The sequence below is a fragment of the Papilio xuthus genome, unplaced genomic scaffold (assembly GCF_000836235.2).
Source record: "Papilio xuthus unplaced genomic scaffold, Pxut_1.1 DF829660.1, whole genome shotgun sequence".
Taxonomy (NCBI): domain Eukaryota; kingdom Metazoa; phylum Arthropoda; class Insecta; order Lepidoptera; family Papilionidae; genus Papilio; species Papilio xuthus.
In genome coordinates this window covers 650,734-667,164 of record NW_013528989.1, presented here as the reverse complement: position 1 = coordinate 667,164, position 16,431 = coordinate 650,734, and the positions used below count along the sequence as shown (strand labels likewise).

General features: G+C 34.6%; 1 protein-coding gene and 1 non-coding gene across 6 annotated transcripts in view; both read right to left on the bottom strand.

Annotated features, from left to right (window-relative positions):
- The window catches only part of nolo (ADAMTS-like no long nerve cord), a 232,257-nt gene extending 225,844 nt beyond the window's left edge, over positions 1 to 6,413 (bottom strand). For all 5 annotated transcript variants that reach the window (XM_013309804.1, XM_013309807.1, XM_013309822.1 and 2 more), the window contains exon 1: positions 6,179 to 6,413. The gene's annotated coding sequence lies outside the window, so the exon portion shown is untranslated. The remainder of the gene's footprint in view (positions 1 to 6,178) is intronic.
- A 655-nt stretch (positions 6,414 to 7,068) lies between these two features.
- Positions 7,069 to 7,141, bottom strand: TRNAR-UCG (transfer RNA arginine (anticodon UCG)). The gene has a single exon. It is a non-coding gene; the product is annotated as a tRNA-Arg (tRNA).
- Between the last annotated feature and the right edge of the window lie 9,290 nt (positions 7,142 to 16,431).

The following is a 16,431-nucleotide window of genomic DNA, read 5'->3' as shown; positions in this document are numbered from 1 at the left end:
CTTTCTAAATTCACGATCTTATTGGAGATAACGTGTTTTGAATTAAACATATTCATTTATTAACCTTATTCTTTATATATGTCATTTGATATTAAAAATAAAAAAATATATACAAAATATATTATTATAATATATATTAAAAATAGAGCATCACCGTCTGCGGAGTCCCATGACTCAAACAACAAGTGGTGAGGGCTGGCAGAGACAGGAACCTTCTCACGATGCGTGCGGTTTCTAAGATAACTGCCATTTGTATCGGGCCCTTAATTCAACTGTTTTTACCAACTAATTAAACTATTATTACCAATCTTCTAAATGTGATAATAAAATAATTAAAACATTGTGACAACCCTAAATTGCTCTGTCAGGGCACCCTGGACCCCTAGGTTTCACAACCTGACAGAGGTCGAAATAAGATGCTATACAATTTCAAGTAAAAACCAGTAGGGGGTTCACCGAGACTAGAATTTGAAAGGGAAATATATGTTTTTCATTATGTTCTGTAGAATTTCAGTCCATTTTAGTGTATTCAGTATGGTCGTGTTAGTTCTAAATTATACAACAGTTGCGTGACTTCAGTTGAATATGACTTAATGTTGCATGCACTGAATTCATTTTTGTTAGAATGGCAACATTGCTTTATTAAAACATTTATTTTTAAGTTGATTACATTTAAAATTGGAATCACATTAAATGTTAATAGTTTTTAGCGCAAGAAAATAGAAAAATATAGTCATCTCTGTTTATTTTATAATAAAACGAAAAGGATGGCAATATATCTATAAATGTAACGAAATTCGAATACCGCGTTAATTTAAAATTTACTTCAATGCAGACTTATTAAGTCACTAAGAGAGTTCCTTAGCGTATCTTTAAAAAAAAACAATGCAACGCTTAAGAAGTATTTAAGTAACTATTAAATCACTCTGGGTTGTAATAAGTCAGGTAAGATATGAATAAATATAACTTGGCGATATTTTTAAATCAAACTCCGAAGTACGTCATTGACCTAAACCTGAGCTATAAATGTCAGGCAACAGTTTGCGACAATCAATACTAAAGCGTGCAATAAAGCGATTATAAGAGTTTGATATTATGAAGGACGGACAGGAAGGAAAATTCGTTGCGTCTCCTCCGTCGATCAGAGGTAGGCAACGTATCTGTTATTGCGGATATGTGGTCGCTTCGCCATTTTGGCGAATTCATGTGGCTGTTTGCTCGGTTGCCACGTGTAGAAAAAACTCTAATATAAGGTAAAATACAAATACAGAAGTTTCGAACATTTTATAACAACAATGTCATACAGATATGTAGCGTTCTAATCTCACTTATAAATGCGAATGTTTGGATGTATGTTTGTTAGAAGGTATCTCTAGAACGGCTCTATGGATCTCTATGAAATTAAGCATAGTTGTAGAACATATTCTGGTAGAACACATAGACTACTGAAGTACTTTTTTTTTTAATACCGCGTGGACGGTGTCACGGGCGACAACTAGTTTATAATAGAACAATTATTTTAAGTTACTTATTACAATTTGACAACTTCTTACTCTCAGTATTATTGTAGGAAAGTGGAAACATTTAACAAAGTTTTCAAACTTTTACTTCTCTACCGAAAAGTTTTTACTTTTAGTACGAGGGGAACTACTTGACGTTGATTGTTTAACTAAATAATTATTTCGAAGATTTTAATATTTCTCAAATGTAAATTCTACTTTTCTCAAGTTACATTCGCTGGTGGGTGAGCCGAATATCATCGGAGTAGCAAAAGCACACAGACACCGATAGCTGGGTCACCGCATGAGGATGGGGGAAAATCGAGACCAAAGCAGCGTATCTCAGGACACCAACTGGCAGCCGACCCACCGGTCGGCCCAGGTACCACTGGCGAGACACCGAAGAGCTGGATCTGCGGGAGCTACATGCGATGGACTGGGAGGAGAAGGTTCAAGACAGGCGACTTTGGAGATCTCTTGTTTCGGAAGCCAAGACCTACTTTGGGTCGATGCGCCAGCGGAGTGAGTAAATAAGTAGACAGGACGACATAGCTACATCTCCCTGTCCTTGTCCTTCTACTTCATAACAATTTAATCTGCTGTCATCTCAGTCGTCACCCCCTTCTTAATCATGTCAACTTTAACGCAATCCATCCATCTCTTCCTAGGCCTCTACCGGTGTACCCCTCAACGCTCATACTTAACGTTCACTTTGTCAAATATCTTATTAATATTATAAATGCGAATGTTTGGATGAATGTGAGAAGATATCTCCGGAACGGTTCAACGGTCTGGAAGAACACATAGGCTACTAATTAAGGTTTTAATACCTCGCGGACGGGGTCGCGGGCGACAGCTAGTATTTAAATAACATGTATTCAATACTCTTTTATATAATGATAAATAGAAATAAATTTAATTAATACTCTGACTAAAAAGGTAAACTTAATTATACAGTATTCTTTCGAATTTAAACAGTGGTAGAGTTATGTTATGGATTTTTTATATAAATTTTAAACATCATAAAAATTTGTCACGTCGACAAACACGTCGCGGTCTACTACCCGCGTCTTGCTTTAAGAGACCGACGTGACAACGTGACGTAGCTAACACGTCGTATTACACGTAATAACGCCCGGGTTGATACACGCACAAAAAATTGACGTAAGATTTCGTGCAAACTCCTTATCATTAGTATGTAATTAATAAAATAAAGCTTAACGAATGACACCTCAATCATCTAATAAGTCAAGCTAAACGACTTGACATATTAACAGTAGGTTTCTGAGACCAAATAGTCCGTTGAAAACATATTGTTATCTCTGTTTTGTCAATAATAAAAGACAACAATAACGACATATTTTATCAAGAAATTTTGATTTCAGAAATCCACTAGTCGAAGCTTATCTTAGTTAAGTTAAGCTTGCATTGTCTTCTTCCACTTGACGCCTGTCTTCTGTGTCGTGGTCGTGGTATTCCACCGGGCGAGCCGGGCCAAGTCGTGCGAAGATGTTAAAGCGGGCACTACCACTGTTAAAAATATAGTAAGTCGTTTACAAACCCTGGTATAAAGTTTAAAAACAAATATATCATTCTATTGTAACTTTACTAACCTTATAAAAAGATAAGGTTATTTACAATAGACATCCTATTTAGGTATAAAACAATAGCGTAATAACAAACATCAAGTAATTCTTCCTGCGTTTGTTAAACAATTGATATATAAAAACATTTCTTTAAATATATAAACAAACTTATATGTTTTACTATGTTAATAAACAGGAACCGTTATGATACATAAATAATTTATATCATTTATGTAGCTTTTCCCCGCAACTCCGCCCGGATTATAAAAAAAACTTAGCAGTCTATGTGTTCTTCCAGATTATGTTCTACATGTATGCCAAATTTAACCAGGAGCCATAGAGCCGGTTTAATGAACCTTCAAACATCCATCCATCCATCTAAACATTTGCATTTATAATATTAGATTTATACCAAGCTTTTCCCCGCGACTCCGTCCTCGTGAATTATAAAAAAAAAACTTAGTACTCTATGTGTTCTTCCAGATTATGTTCTACATGTATGCCAAATTTGACCAAGATCCGTAGAGCCGGTTTAATGATACCTTCATACAAACATCCATACATCCATCCATGTTGCCGACAGATACGGACCTTTTTACACTTTTTTATTCATAATAGTTATATTTTTGAATTTAGAACTTTATATGTTTTTGCTTCCTTTTTCTCTATTTTTAAACCATCAGTTGTAAATATATTCTTGTAACAGTGCGTGCTTTTCTCCTTACTTCTAATAATTCTATTTAATATTTTCATTTTATCTTTTTATTATACAACATAATATTCCAAAATTCATCTTAATCCTAACGCTCTTCCATCCTTACATATTCCGTCGTCTTTAATCCATCTAAACATTTGCATTTATAATATTAGTAAGATTTCTATAATACTTTTTCGCGATTTCTATCGTTTACGTAAATCAAGTAATATGTTTCGGTAGTAGCATATAGTACATCTTTATAAAATCATGTTATCCCTGTTTTTTATTGAATAAAGGAAAGGGACAACAATTTTTCTTTCTTTCAATAGTCTGTAGTTAAACAAGATACAAGCATAAAATACAAGAACAAGCGCCGTGGGCGTAGTACGAATATTTGCGACAAGCGTCTTCGTATCGTCAAAATTAGTGAGAGATTTTCGTACTAAGCCAACAGATTACGAATTTTATACGAGACATATCTCGTCTCATTTATTCAATGAGAACTAAACGGTGAGATAAAATAATGTTGTTATACAGTGGAAACCCAATTATATTTTATACACGTGCTTGCGTATCGTCTTGAATCGTAGTTATGTAATAAGTCTCAATCTTAATATAAACAATACTTATCGTATTTATCTATTAACTAGCAGTCGCCCGCGACTTTGTCAGCGGCGAATTAAAAAACTATGAGATGCCCGCGTTCATCAGCTACCTTCCCGGCAAAGCTTAACTAAAATCGGTACAGCCGTTCCGAGTATTACCCGGAACAATCACAACCTTGTAAACAGATGTAGAGACAGGCATAATTTTGAAAAATATGTTTTTCGTTATCAGCAACGCAAATTCATGACGGATACGAATATGATTTTTTTCTCCATACAGACACACCAGTTTTATTTATATGTATAGATAGATAATATTCTGCCACGTTAATCTTACTAATATTATATTAGAAATGCGAATGTTTGGATGGATGGATATTAAAAGGTATCTCCGGATCAGATCCATGGATTAAATTGAAATTTGACATCGATATAGAACATAGTCTGGAAGAACACATATGCTATTAAGTTATTTTAACTCCGCGCTGACGGAGTCGCGGACGATAGCTAGTATAATATACATATATGCGAACAGATTGACATATAAACAAGAAAGTAATGAGATTGAATTTAGTACAAAGGTAGAGAACGACCGAAGATAGTGAATTCAGACTACGAGTAGAGTATGTCCATTACGTAGAGCCAGAATGATGATTTTACCACGCTTTCTATACGATCAATCAAATTTTTTAATCTATTTCACAACAGATATTAACGAAATAAAACCTGCAAAATTTAATTAAATTTTTTATTCATCATCATCAGCTCACTATACCCCATTGAGAGGTTCGGAGCCTTAGGGGTGACTAAGTCAATATTTCTAGAGTTACTAGCTTAAATAATATTATTATTAAATTAAAATTCAAAGAATAATATAGTGTTTAATATTTTAATTTTTTAACTTAATTAATCAAACGTTCATATTTATCTTTAATAAGTTTAATTTAAGTTACGTTTAGTAAACGTAAGTTAAGTGATTTTAATATGAGTAGTGAATACATAATTATTGCCTTACTGTTAAATTGCCGTCTAATTTTTACTTAATCATACATACTGTAAGCGCTAATTTATATCACCATTTAGAGACTCTGCGTGTATCAGAAATTAAAATAACGTTATTTAGTTTTATTTTCCACTAAAAAATTATATCAGTCGTTAAGTTTGATTCAACAAAAATTCTAATAAGATTTAAATGCATTGAAAAAATTGGATTTTATATCATACTATTATTATAAATTCGAATGTTTAGATGCATGGATGTTTGAATATATCTCCGGAACGACTCAACACATCTTGAAGAAATTTGGCATAAATGTTGAACATAGCCTGGAAGAACACACATATGCTACTCATTTAGTTTTTATTATTCCGAGCGGAAAGAGTTGCGGACGACAGCTAGTGAATAATAAAGCATTTTCGCTTCATATTACTAATTAACTTTAAAATTAAAAATAACTATAATAATCAAAATAATGTCAAATGTCAGTGCAACCAAAAAGGTTTCGTTTATAATGAAAACTCTTTTTATTACCTTTTTATTTTTGGCCGAAATCTTTTCAAAGTTTTAAAGCTTTACAATGGTAAAGGAACCTATGCGATATGAATATACATACAGAATTTGATTTTTATTTATTACATAGAGAATAATATGAAATAAATGTCATACATAGAGTATTATTTAAGTTTTTTTTTTTGTAGCATCGTAAAATGTTTATAACTTCTCAACGTTTTGTTAATATTAATAATTTAATAACTTAATTAAAAAATAAATAATAATAAAAAATTACTAACAATTTCTCGTTCTCTTCTATCCAAATGCACTCCACAGAACCCGAACAAAAAATAAACACTTAAAAACCACTTCAATACATTTCCAATAACACACAATCCACAAAAACACACACACAAAATAAAAATATACAATAATCACGGTTCCAAAAGTTATCGAAACGCGCAGTTAACAGCGAAGTTAAAAATTAATGTTTCGCGTAGTTGCGCTCTCGGAGAGAACGATACGTCCGAACACGACAACGGTTCAACACCGAATGCCTTTTGCGCATGAAACATTTCACTGCGAAAGGGCTTACGTCGCAATGCGTTACTTGGTACAAAACTAAACTCAACAACATTTTCCAACGATATCGAGGGAAAAATTAACTTTTGCGACTACACGACTATTTGCAAGCTTTTTTAACGTTCAAGAATTGACTTTAACTAGTTAGTTACCCCAATTTAATGCGCGTTGGAATATTCAAGAGTCAATTATTACTATTTATTTACAAACTCTATCTTACTTCTTACTAATATTATAAATACGAATGTTTGGATAGATGGATGTTTGTTTGAAGGTGTCTCAGGCACGGATGCATGGATATCGCGGAACTTTGGCATACCCTTGAAGAACACATAGGCCACTAATTAAATTTTTTTGATTCCACGCAAAAGGTCTCGCGGGCAACAGCTTGTAAACTATAAATCGGACATTAATCAAAATGTTAAAGCAAAGAAAATAGCGTTTAAGATACGCAATTCAACGTTTAGAAAAAAACGTTAAAATAATTACGTTGCATTAAAAAAAATGTAAAGACAAAATAAATACAATGTTACGCTTTTGAAATATTAGAAGTAAACGATTCTGAATATTTTTTCATTTTCAGAGACAAGAAAATTAAAACAAAGATCGACCGTGACAGGACTCGAACCTGCAATCTTCGGATCCGAAGTCCGACGCCTTATCCATTAGGCCACACGGTCATATGGACAATTAAACAATTTTATAAATTGAATAAGAAGATTAACTAGCAATCATTAATTTAAAACGATGATGCTCTAGCGAGGAACAGCGGTAGAGTTCGCAGCATTAGTTGTTGCATGCTTAACCAACACGAGAAGACACGTCTCAAGTGTGAAGGATACTCACAAAACGACTGATGAGTGACGGAGGCCAAATTAAAAGATATGTTAAAAAATGAGCATCTGTGGCTTAGGTGTTAAGCCCTTAACTTGTAATCTGTGGGTCCTGGATTCGAATCCCGCCATGTACATTGGTACTTTTAGATTTACATATGTACATTTATCCGACGTTCTTACGGTGAAGGAAAACATCTTGATGCTGCACATATCTGGAAATTCAAAGATATGTGTGAAGTCAACTCGCACTGGGCCAGCGTTGACAATGGCGTAGTCACCTTACTTAGGGAAGGCTCTGAGCTTCTCAGTGGGGAGGTAAGATGAAAGCGAGTGAAGACTTAGTGAGCTGATGATGATAAAACATAATAATATGGAAAATGAGTTATTAAGCAATAGATGTTATTAAATATTATCTTACTTCTTATCTTAATAATATTATAAATGCGAACGTTTAGATGGATGGAGCTTATTTTGAAGTTATCTCCAGAACAGCTGCATGGATTTAGCTGAAATTTGGCATAGATGTAGAACGTGGTCTGGAAGGACACATAGATTACTAATTGAGTTTTTTTATTCCTGACAGCAACAGCTTCACCTACAGAATCATCTGCATTATGTCGCATTAGTTAGAAATATATAAAAATATTTGTAACAATGAATGTATTGGTAATTAACTCGCCCGGCCATTAGTAAACTTGCGGCTAACCTACTCTCGTTAGGTCACGTAAAAACGATCATTAAGTTACCTATAAAACTTTACAAGTATTTATACTATAAACTAAATTGTTAACTGAACGATTTCGTTGTTGAACACAATAATATTATATCAAAATAACAATAGTACTGACAAACTAAATAACAATAGGAACGTCAGTGGCTCAGGAGTCAAGCACCAATATGTTTTTCGATTTCTGATTTACATATGTACATTTATCCGACGTTCTAACATCATTCTACAATCATCGTCAACATTCTAACATCGTAAAAGAAAACATCGTGATGCTGCACATATCTGAGAAGATATACAAAGTTATGTGTAAAGTCAACTCGCACTTTACAACTAATCACCCTCAACTTAGGGTAGCCTCCGAGCCCCTTCCTTCCTTCACCGTAAGAACGTCGGACAAATGTACATATGTAAATCGGAAATCGAAAAACACATTGGTACATGGCGGGATTCGAACCCAGGACCTGCATATTGCTAAGTGCTTGACCACTGAGCCACCGAGGCTCTTAACGTTTAGATAAACATAATTGATTCTAAAACGTGAGTTAAATATTTAATTATTATAATTAATTCTACGCATCAATAGTATTAACATGCGAAGTCATTTGTTGCAGTTGTGGACGAATATATTAATATGTTTACATGGCGCCATCATATTCTGTGAACTGATTATAATTTACACTAACTATAAATATTGAAAATTACATTTGCGTGCGGTTTGCGCGAAGCTTCCTGCCTCGCACAGCAGCGTTGTGGAATGGTCTGTCCTCGGCGGTATTTCCAAACCGCTACGACTCGGGGTCCTTCAAGAACCGAGCTTATCATCACCTCAAAAGCCGGTAACGCATCTGCGGTTCCTCTGGTATTGCTGATGTCCATGGGCGTCGTTGAACACCTCGGTGTTCCCGCTGCTCGTTTGCTCCCTTCTGTTATAAAAACATTACAGTGACATAAAAAAAAAAACACGCCAAAGATGTCGCCTGCGACTCCATCCACGGGGATATATAAAAAAACTTAATTAGTGTAGCCCACCCAAAGCTAAGCTAACTCCTCACCAATTTTTAGCCACATCGGTGAAGCCATTCTTGAGTAATAAATAGTGTAACTAACACGACTTTCTTTTATATATATAAATAGGGTAAAAAAATCGTTAAGGGACTGGTTGTTTTAAAAACCTTAGGATTACACTATGACTCTTAGGAAACGAATACGAGTCGATTTAAACCTCACTCGTCAAAATCGATTCAATTGTTTAAGGTACGCATTTATTGCTCCTCGCCAGACGCACCGCACGCACAGTCCGCAATGGATTTTAGTTGGCTGTATGTGTATGTATGATTCTACATAGCACTGCGTATATCATCTGCGCCTGCAACGTAAGACGGGATTTATCAACAATCAATCCGTTGCTGGCCGCGTGCGGTGCGTCCGGCGCGGACCAATGGACGCGTACCTTTAAGCTATATTGCGTCATTGTTTGTGCCCCTATCCAGCGTAAAATATATCAAAAATCGCATACTAATTTTCACAAAATTGATGATGGACTGGAAAGCGCTTGTCACAAATATTCGTGTTAGGTCCTCAAGTGACATATATAGAAAAAAAACTCACTAATTAGGGTAAAAAAATAGTTTTGGTAATGTGGCACCCGTGTGACAATTCAATTTTCCTTTTGACCTTTGCATATTATTTAATATATCTTGACCTCTATTCAAATGCCAAAATATACCGTCCGTGAGAATCTGGCTGAGTACACAAATGCACTACAAAAAGGTGTCAATTGGATGCTTTTGATGTCATTTTAGATGTTCAGGTCAAGTGTCAGCCTACGTTAATTGTTACAAATTCCATTTTTATATTAAGCTGGCTTTAAATAATGAATCTATTGTCTTTTACTTTAATAATTAAGCGTCAATAGCCTAATGGTTTAGGGTACGGATTTTAGATCACGAGGTCGGGGGTTCGAATCCCGCTATTCGACTATTGTCGTAAACCATATCCTAGCACAAGCATAGAGCTTAGTTGGAATGGTAAAAGAAATATTAGTAAATTTACAAAAAAAATCTGCTAATATTTTAATAAAAAATAAAAAAATGCAGTGACATAAATCTGTATGTTCTGTATCATTAAAGAATTAACATCAATAAAAATAAACTGTTACCGTGGGTTTCTGAGACTAATAACTCCGTTTAAAACATTGTTATTTCTTTTATTATATTTCAAATATTACGACAGAGATGACAATATTTTTTTTATATCATATAGTGGCAAACAAGCGACCGGCAGAAATCGCTGAAATAGCGAAGTGACCGTTGCCCATAGACGTACGCAATTGCATATGCGTTGCCTACCTTTAATCGACGGAGGAGAGGATGCACAGAAAGAAAATATTTTCCCTTCCCATGCATCCTCTCATCCGGAAAGTCCACTTCAACTTCTCATCCTTTCCTTATAAGGAAAAGTGTGGGAAGGGAAAGAGGACTAAATTAGGCCTCCGGGACGCACACTCATCAGACGAAACGCGGAATTGCTTCCACTTCATGCCTGTCTTCTGTGTGGTCGTGGTATTTCACCGGGCGAGCCGGGCCGATTCGTACGAAGATGTTAAAGCGGGCTCTACCACAGTTAAAATATTATACTGAAATTTTGGTGTCTGAAACCAACTGTTATACGGAATAAAACGGATGCATGGATCTTCCTGAAATTTGGCATACATATAGAACATAGTCTGGAAGAACACATAGGCTACTTATTAAGTTTGTTTTTAATTCCGCGAGAGGTCACGAGCGACAGCTGGTTTTCAAATAAACTAAAGTCGTACGTGAAACTAATATAAACCACTGAAGCCTTAACAGCCGATGTTAAAAACATAGTGAAGGGGAATTAAGGTTGAAATGAACACGAACGATCGCGCCTGCCGAGTTAACGCCTGCAAACTAACAACGAATCCTCCGACACGACTGTCTGCCGTCACTCACCGTTCATTGCCTGTTAAGCGGTACACTATAGGACAAAGTTATGTACCACATCAAAAGCGAATATAATATCAAAACGCAAGCAACTACAGTACTAAAAGTAAGAGAAACTATCCGTATAGGTAGAGATAGATTAAGATGTACTGGCACGGTTTCTAGTACATCATCTCTCATCTCTTCCACATTCTTACATTCAATTTTAGGTGCTATTAATACCAATCTTTTTAAGTAAAATGTTTGTACAAGGTCATCGAATTAGGATACATTATGAAACTTTTAGTAAAATAATTTTTTTTTTGGGGAGGTAATAATTAAAAATATAAAAATAAAAATGAACATCTAAAGGTAAACAAAACCGTACTTTATTTATATGCTATAAACTTTAATAGTGCATGTCAATAATTTTGTCTTTAAGTATACCGATGAGAAAAAACGGCTCTTCCATGACCTCGTCAGCGGCTAATGAATAGGCTGAGTTCAGTAAACGTTTGTTACACGTTCACACTAATCCTCCATTTACCAACATTTCAAAACTAATTCCTTATACTTTTTACTTAATATTTTTAGACATTATTAGCTGTCGCCCGCGACTCCGTCTCCGTGTTTGTCTAAAAAAAATAGAGGTGGACTACTCTTAACATTTAGGGGGATGAAAAATATATGTTGGCCGATTCTCAGACCTACTCAATATGCTCACAAAATTTCATGAGAATCGGTCAAGCCGTTTCGGAGGAGAATGGGAACGAAAATTGTGACACGAGAATTTTATATATAAGATTAGTTACAATCCTTTGGCGCAAATGGCATGCTTTCGTTACAAAGTCAAGTGTCAGAATGATTAGCGAGGGGACATAAACATCGACATTTTAGTAAGGCTAGTGTTGCGCCAGTACACCGGCAGTGTCGGATTTTCTTCCTAACAATACTAATTTTAATTTAAACCACTTATGAATCAATGTTTATTTCTATAAAAATTACTATATCTCGTAAACGTAAGACTTTTAGTCGGAAACAATCTTACTAATATTATAAATGCAAATGTTTCGATTGATGGATGTTTGTTAGAAGTTATCACCAGAACGGATGAAGGGATCTAGATGAAATTTGGCATACTAGAACATACTCTGGTAAAACACATAGGCTATTAATTATTATTTTTTAACTATCTGTGCCCGCGACATTGCGTGAAATACTCACTACTGGTAAAATTTTAAATTATTTAGGATAATAATATTACTAACACTTATAGTCTTTTATAGCTGTCACGCGACTCCATCAGCGCGGGCTTAAAAAAAAAACAAATCATATTCATAATATCACTGCAGATATTTTTCTTAACAATACAATCTTATCTAAAACGAAATCGCAAAGAAATAAAGTAAAGATGGACACTAACGAACGTAAACGAACGATTCTTGAAGCGAACGTCAATCTCCTTTAACGATTGAATAAATCAACATCGCGTCATTCACTCGCTCATTTCCAGATTTCCATTCATTTGGTCATCAGACCTGTTGCGTGTATTTTAAATTCAATTTGGTTTTTAATTTATTTTTACAATATTCTAATTATTTAAATTTCAACAAAGTATTATAGTAATCTTTAATTATAATTAAACTAGCTATAGCCCGCAGTCCGCGCGGAATTAAAAAAAAATATTTTTAGCCTATGTATTCTTCCAGACTATGTTCTATATGTATGCCAAATTTCAGCGAGCTCCGTTTAATCGTTCCGGAGATACCTTTAAACAAACATCCATCCATCCATCTAAATATTCTCATTTATAATATTAGTAAGATAAATGCGAAAATAATTATATCTGTCTGTCGAACTTTTACCTTAAGAGTTGTAAGACAATGAAATGGAATAAGGGATGAAAGTTGGTATAGAAATATGTAAGGTGTGATGTTTTTTAACACGAATGTTTCGTGATTTTAATATGTTTTGTTGTAATCTTAATAATATTATAAAAGCGAATGTTTAAAGCGTCGGTAGCTCAGGGGTTTCAACACTTGACTTGTAATCTACACGGTCCTGGGTTCGAATTCCGCCATATACCAATGTGTTTTTCAATTTACGATTTACATATGTACATTTATCCGACGTTCTTACGGTGAAGGAAAACATCGTGATGCTGCATATATCTGAGAAAAAATTCAAAGATATGTGTGAAGCCAACCAACCCGCACTGGGCCAGCGTGGTTGACTAAGGCCTAATCACCCTTAACTTGGGGTAGGCTCCGAGCCCCTCAGTGGGGACGTATAGTGAGCTGATGACGATGAATGTTTAGATGGATGTTTGTTTGAATGTATCTCCAGATCGGCTGAACGGATCTAGCTGAAATTTTGCATACATATAGAACATAGTCTGGAAGAACATATAGACTACTAGATATATTATTTTTTAAATTCCCTACGGACGGAGTCGCGTGCATCAGCTAATAATAAGATAGTTATGTAGTACAAGTTCAGTATTTACATGCGATCTGCGTCTGTACCAGTTCTCTGGCAAGCGAAGCGTTAACACCAATATTAACTTGATAATTACACAACTTTGGTAATCACACAATTGTTTACAGAATAATATTTGTATTACAATACACAAGGGACATTACAAATGTAATACTAGCTGAAGCCCGCGACTCCATCCTCAAGGAAAAAAAATTAGTAACCTATGTACAGTCAGCGTCATATAGATCGTCACAGACAAGATATGCAAATATATAGGTACACCAAAAGTAATCAATTATATCGGTACAACAAAAGTCCTCAAAATAATAGATACATCCACCCTGCTCAAATACATCGGTACATACACAGCGTCAAATATATGAGTACATGCAAGATGCTCATAAATATCGTAGCAGCCATAGCGTCATAAGTAACGAAGCAGTCAAGGTGCGCAAAAATATCGGTACATTTGACAAAATTGAACTCTATCTCTATATACTTGTGATACAATTTGGAATAAACTACTTCTGTTACATTCATTTGACACTTTGTATTAACATTATAGGATGTCCGGAAAGTTCGTTCTGATTTTCGATATAAAGCTTACAATAGACTGTAGCTGAAGTGGATTCATTTTCGGATTTCCACCATTATCAAACGTCACAAAAATTTCTATATTGTGAATAATTTCATTTCATTGGTTGAGATAAAAACTAATTTTTAAAATTTTATCCAATAATAAAAGACGTTTTAGGTATAGAGTCGTACCAATATAATTTAAAAACATTTCCAAAAATTTAAGAGAACAGGGTTTCAATTTTCCTTATAAAGCGGCACGAACTTACTGGGCAACCCAATATTTTTCTTCTCCTGTCATAACGCTTAAATATAAAAGTTTGTCACGCCGAATATGACAGATACGTATTAACTAATATCAAATTTTGCCTTGTCACAATATATATAATACTAGTTTGGCGCAGTATTCTAGTATGTTTGCCGTAATATGTAAGTTTACCAGTTCGAATCTCAGGCTACTTTTTTTTCATTTTATCAATCACGGGGTTATTTTTTCATAACCAGTAAAAAATTTTGTAATGTAAAATTTTGCTCGACAATTTTTTTTTTATAATTTTCGCTGTCGGGTAGAAAGAAATTTAAATAAAGTTAACAACAATTAGGTCAGACCATCGCGGGTGAAGTGAGTGGGCGGAGCGTGGATTGTCTTTGCGGGTTTTAAGAATGGTACGCGCGGAAACTATACGTACAAGTGTTATCTACATGTGTGTGCGCGCCCACGCACACTGGAATGTTTATTGCAATCGACCAAAAATTTTATGTAGTTTGGATATTGACATTCAGTTTTTTTTCTTTGTTTCTTAAATATAATCAGTATCAGTAAAAGGTAAAAGTAAAAGTGTTATTTTTACCGGTACAAGTTTAACAAACATGAGTAATAAACAAATTACATGCCAATAGCATCGCTTTATCTCCTTCATTTTTGTTTGAAATAGAAAAGTACTTTAACGGTCAAACTCATTAGTCCAAGGCAATATCAAAAAGTACCTAATAACTACGGCGATAGAGGTTAATTAAATGTGCTTCCATATTAAAATTAAAAAGTTTAAATATAAAAAAAAAAAATTGTGACTTGGGATTTGAACCGCCGACCTTACGTGCCAACGGCGGCGAACGGTAAGGCCACGAGACCAAACTAGCATATATGATGACAAACTTAAATTTGATGTTGGTTTTATCTACCTAATATCTGTCATCCGCGTCGAACACTTTTAGTAAATTTTGAAAAATGGTTTGATGCAAAGTGTCAAATGAATGTAACAAAAGTAGTTTATTCCAAATTGTATCACAAGTATATAGAGATAGAGTTCAATTTTGTCAAATGTACCGATATTTTTGCGCACCTTGACTGCTTCGTTACTTATGACGCTGTGGCTGCTACGATATTTATGAGCATCTTGCATGTACTCATATATTTGACGCTGTGTATGTACCGATGTATTTGAGCAGGGTGGATGTATCTATTATTTTGAGGACTTTTGTTGTACCGATATAATTGATTACTTTCGGTGTACCTATATATTTGCATATCTTGTCTGTGACGATCTATATGACGCTGACTGTATGTATGTGCTATGAAAGTAATGAGATTGAATGTGGATGGCTACAAAGGTAAAGGAAGACCAAAAGAAGTATGGAATGACTATGTGAAAGAATATGCGTAGGAAGGTGGTAGATTCAGATATAGCTGAAAGAAATGTATGAAGGATATCATCATCATCAGCTCACTATACGTCTCCACTAAGGGGCTCGGAGCCTACCCTAAGTTATGGGTGATTAGGCCATAGTCAACCACGCTGACCAAGTGCGGGTTGGTTGACTTCACACATATCTTTGAATTTCTTCAATGAAGGACATACCGTAGGGATAAGGGCAGGTTGATGTTGATGTGTTCTTCCAGACATTGTTCTACATCTGTGCCAAATTTCAGCAAGATCCGTGCAGTCATTCTGGAGATACAATGCAAGAAACATCCATCCATAAAAACATTCGCAATTATAATATTAGTAGGAAGTTAGATTATTGAAAGTATGTGATTTAATTCATGTATCTTTATAAAAGCTTTTTTCAAAATACTGTAAAGAATTGAAACAATTTAAATAAAATTTTCTACAAAACCATTGTCCAACTGGACCCTTTACAACTTTGAACAGTTATATTTGACGTGCCCACATTTGACCGAAATTGAATTAATTTCGGCACTTTATTTGATTTGGGCATAATTTAGCTCTTTTTTAGGGTAAAAGCGATCATAGTGCTAACGTATACAGTAAGATATAATATATTTATAAAAACATACATAGCAACGTTATTTACTCGACATTAAAGTAACATACAATTAAGAAGGACAGCGTGCAAATTAACATAGAAATAATATCAAGACAATTTATTAACAACAATATTAC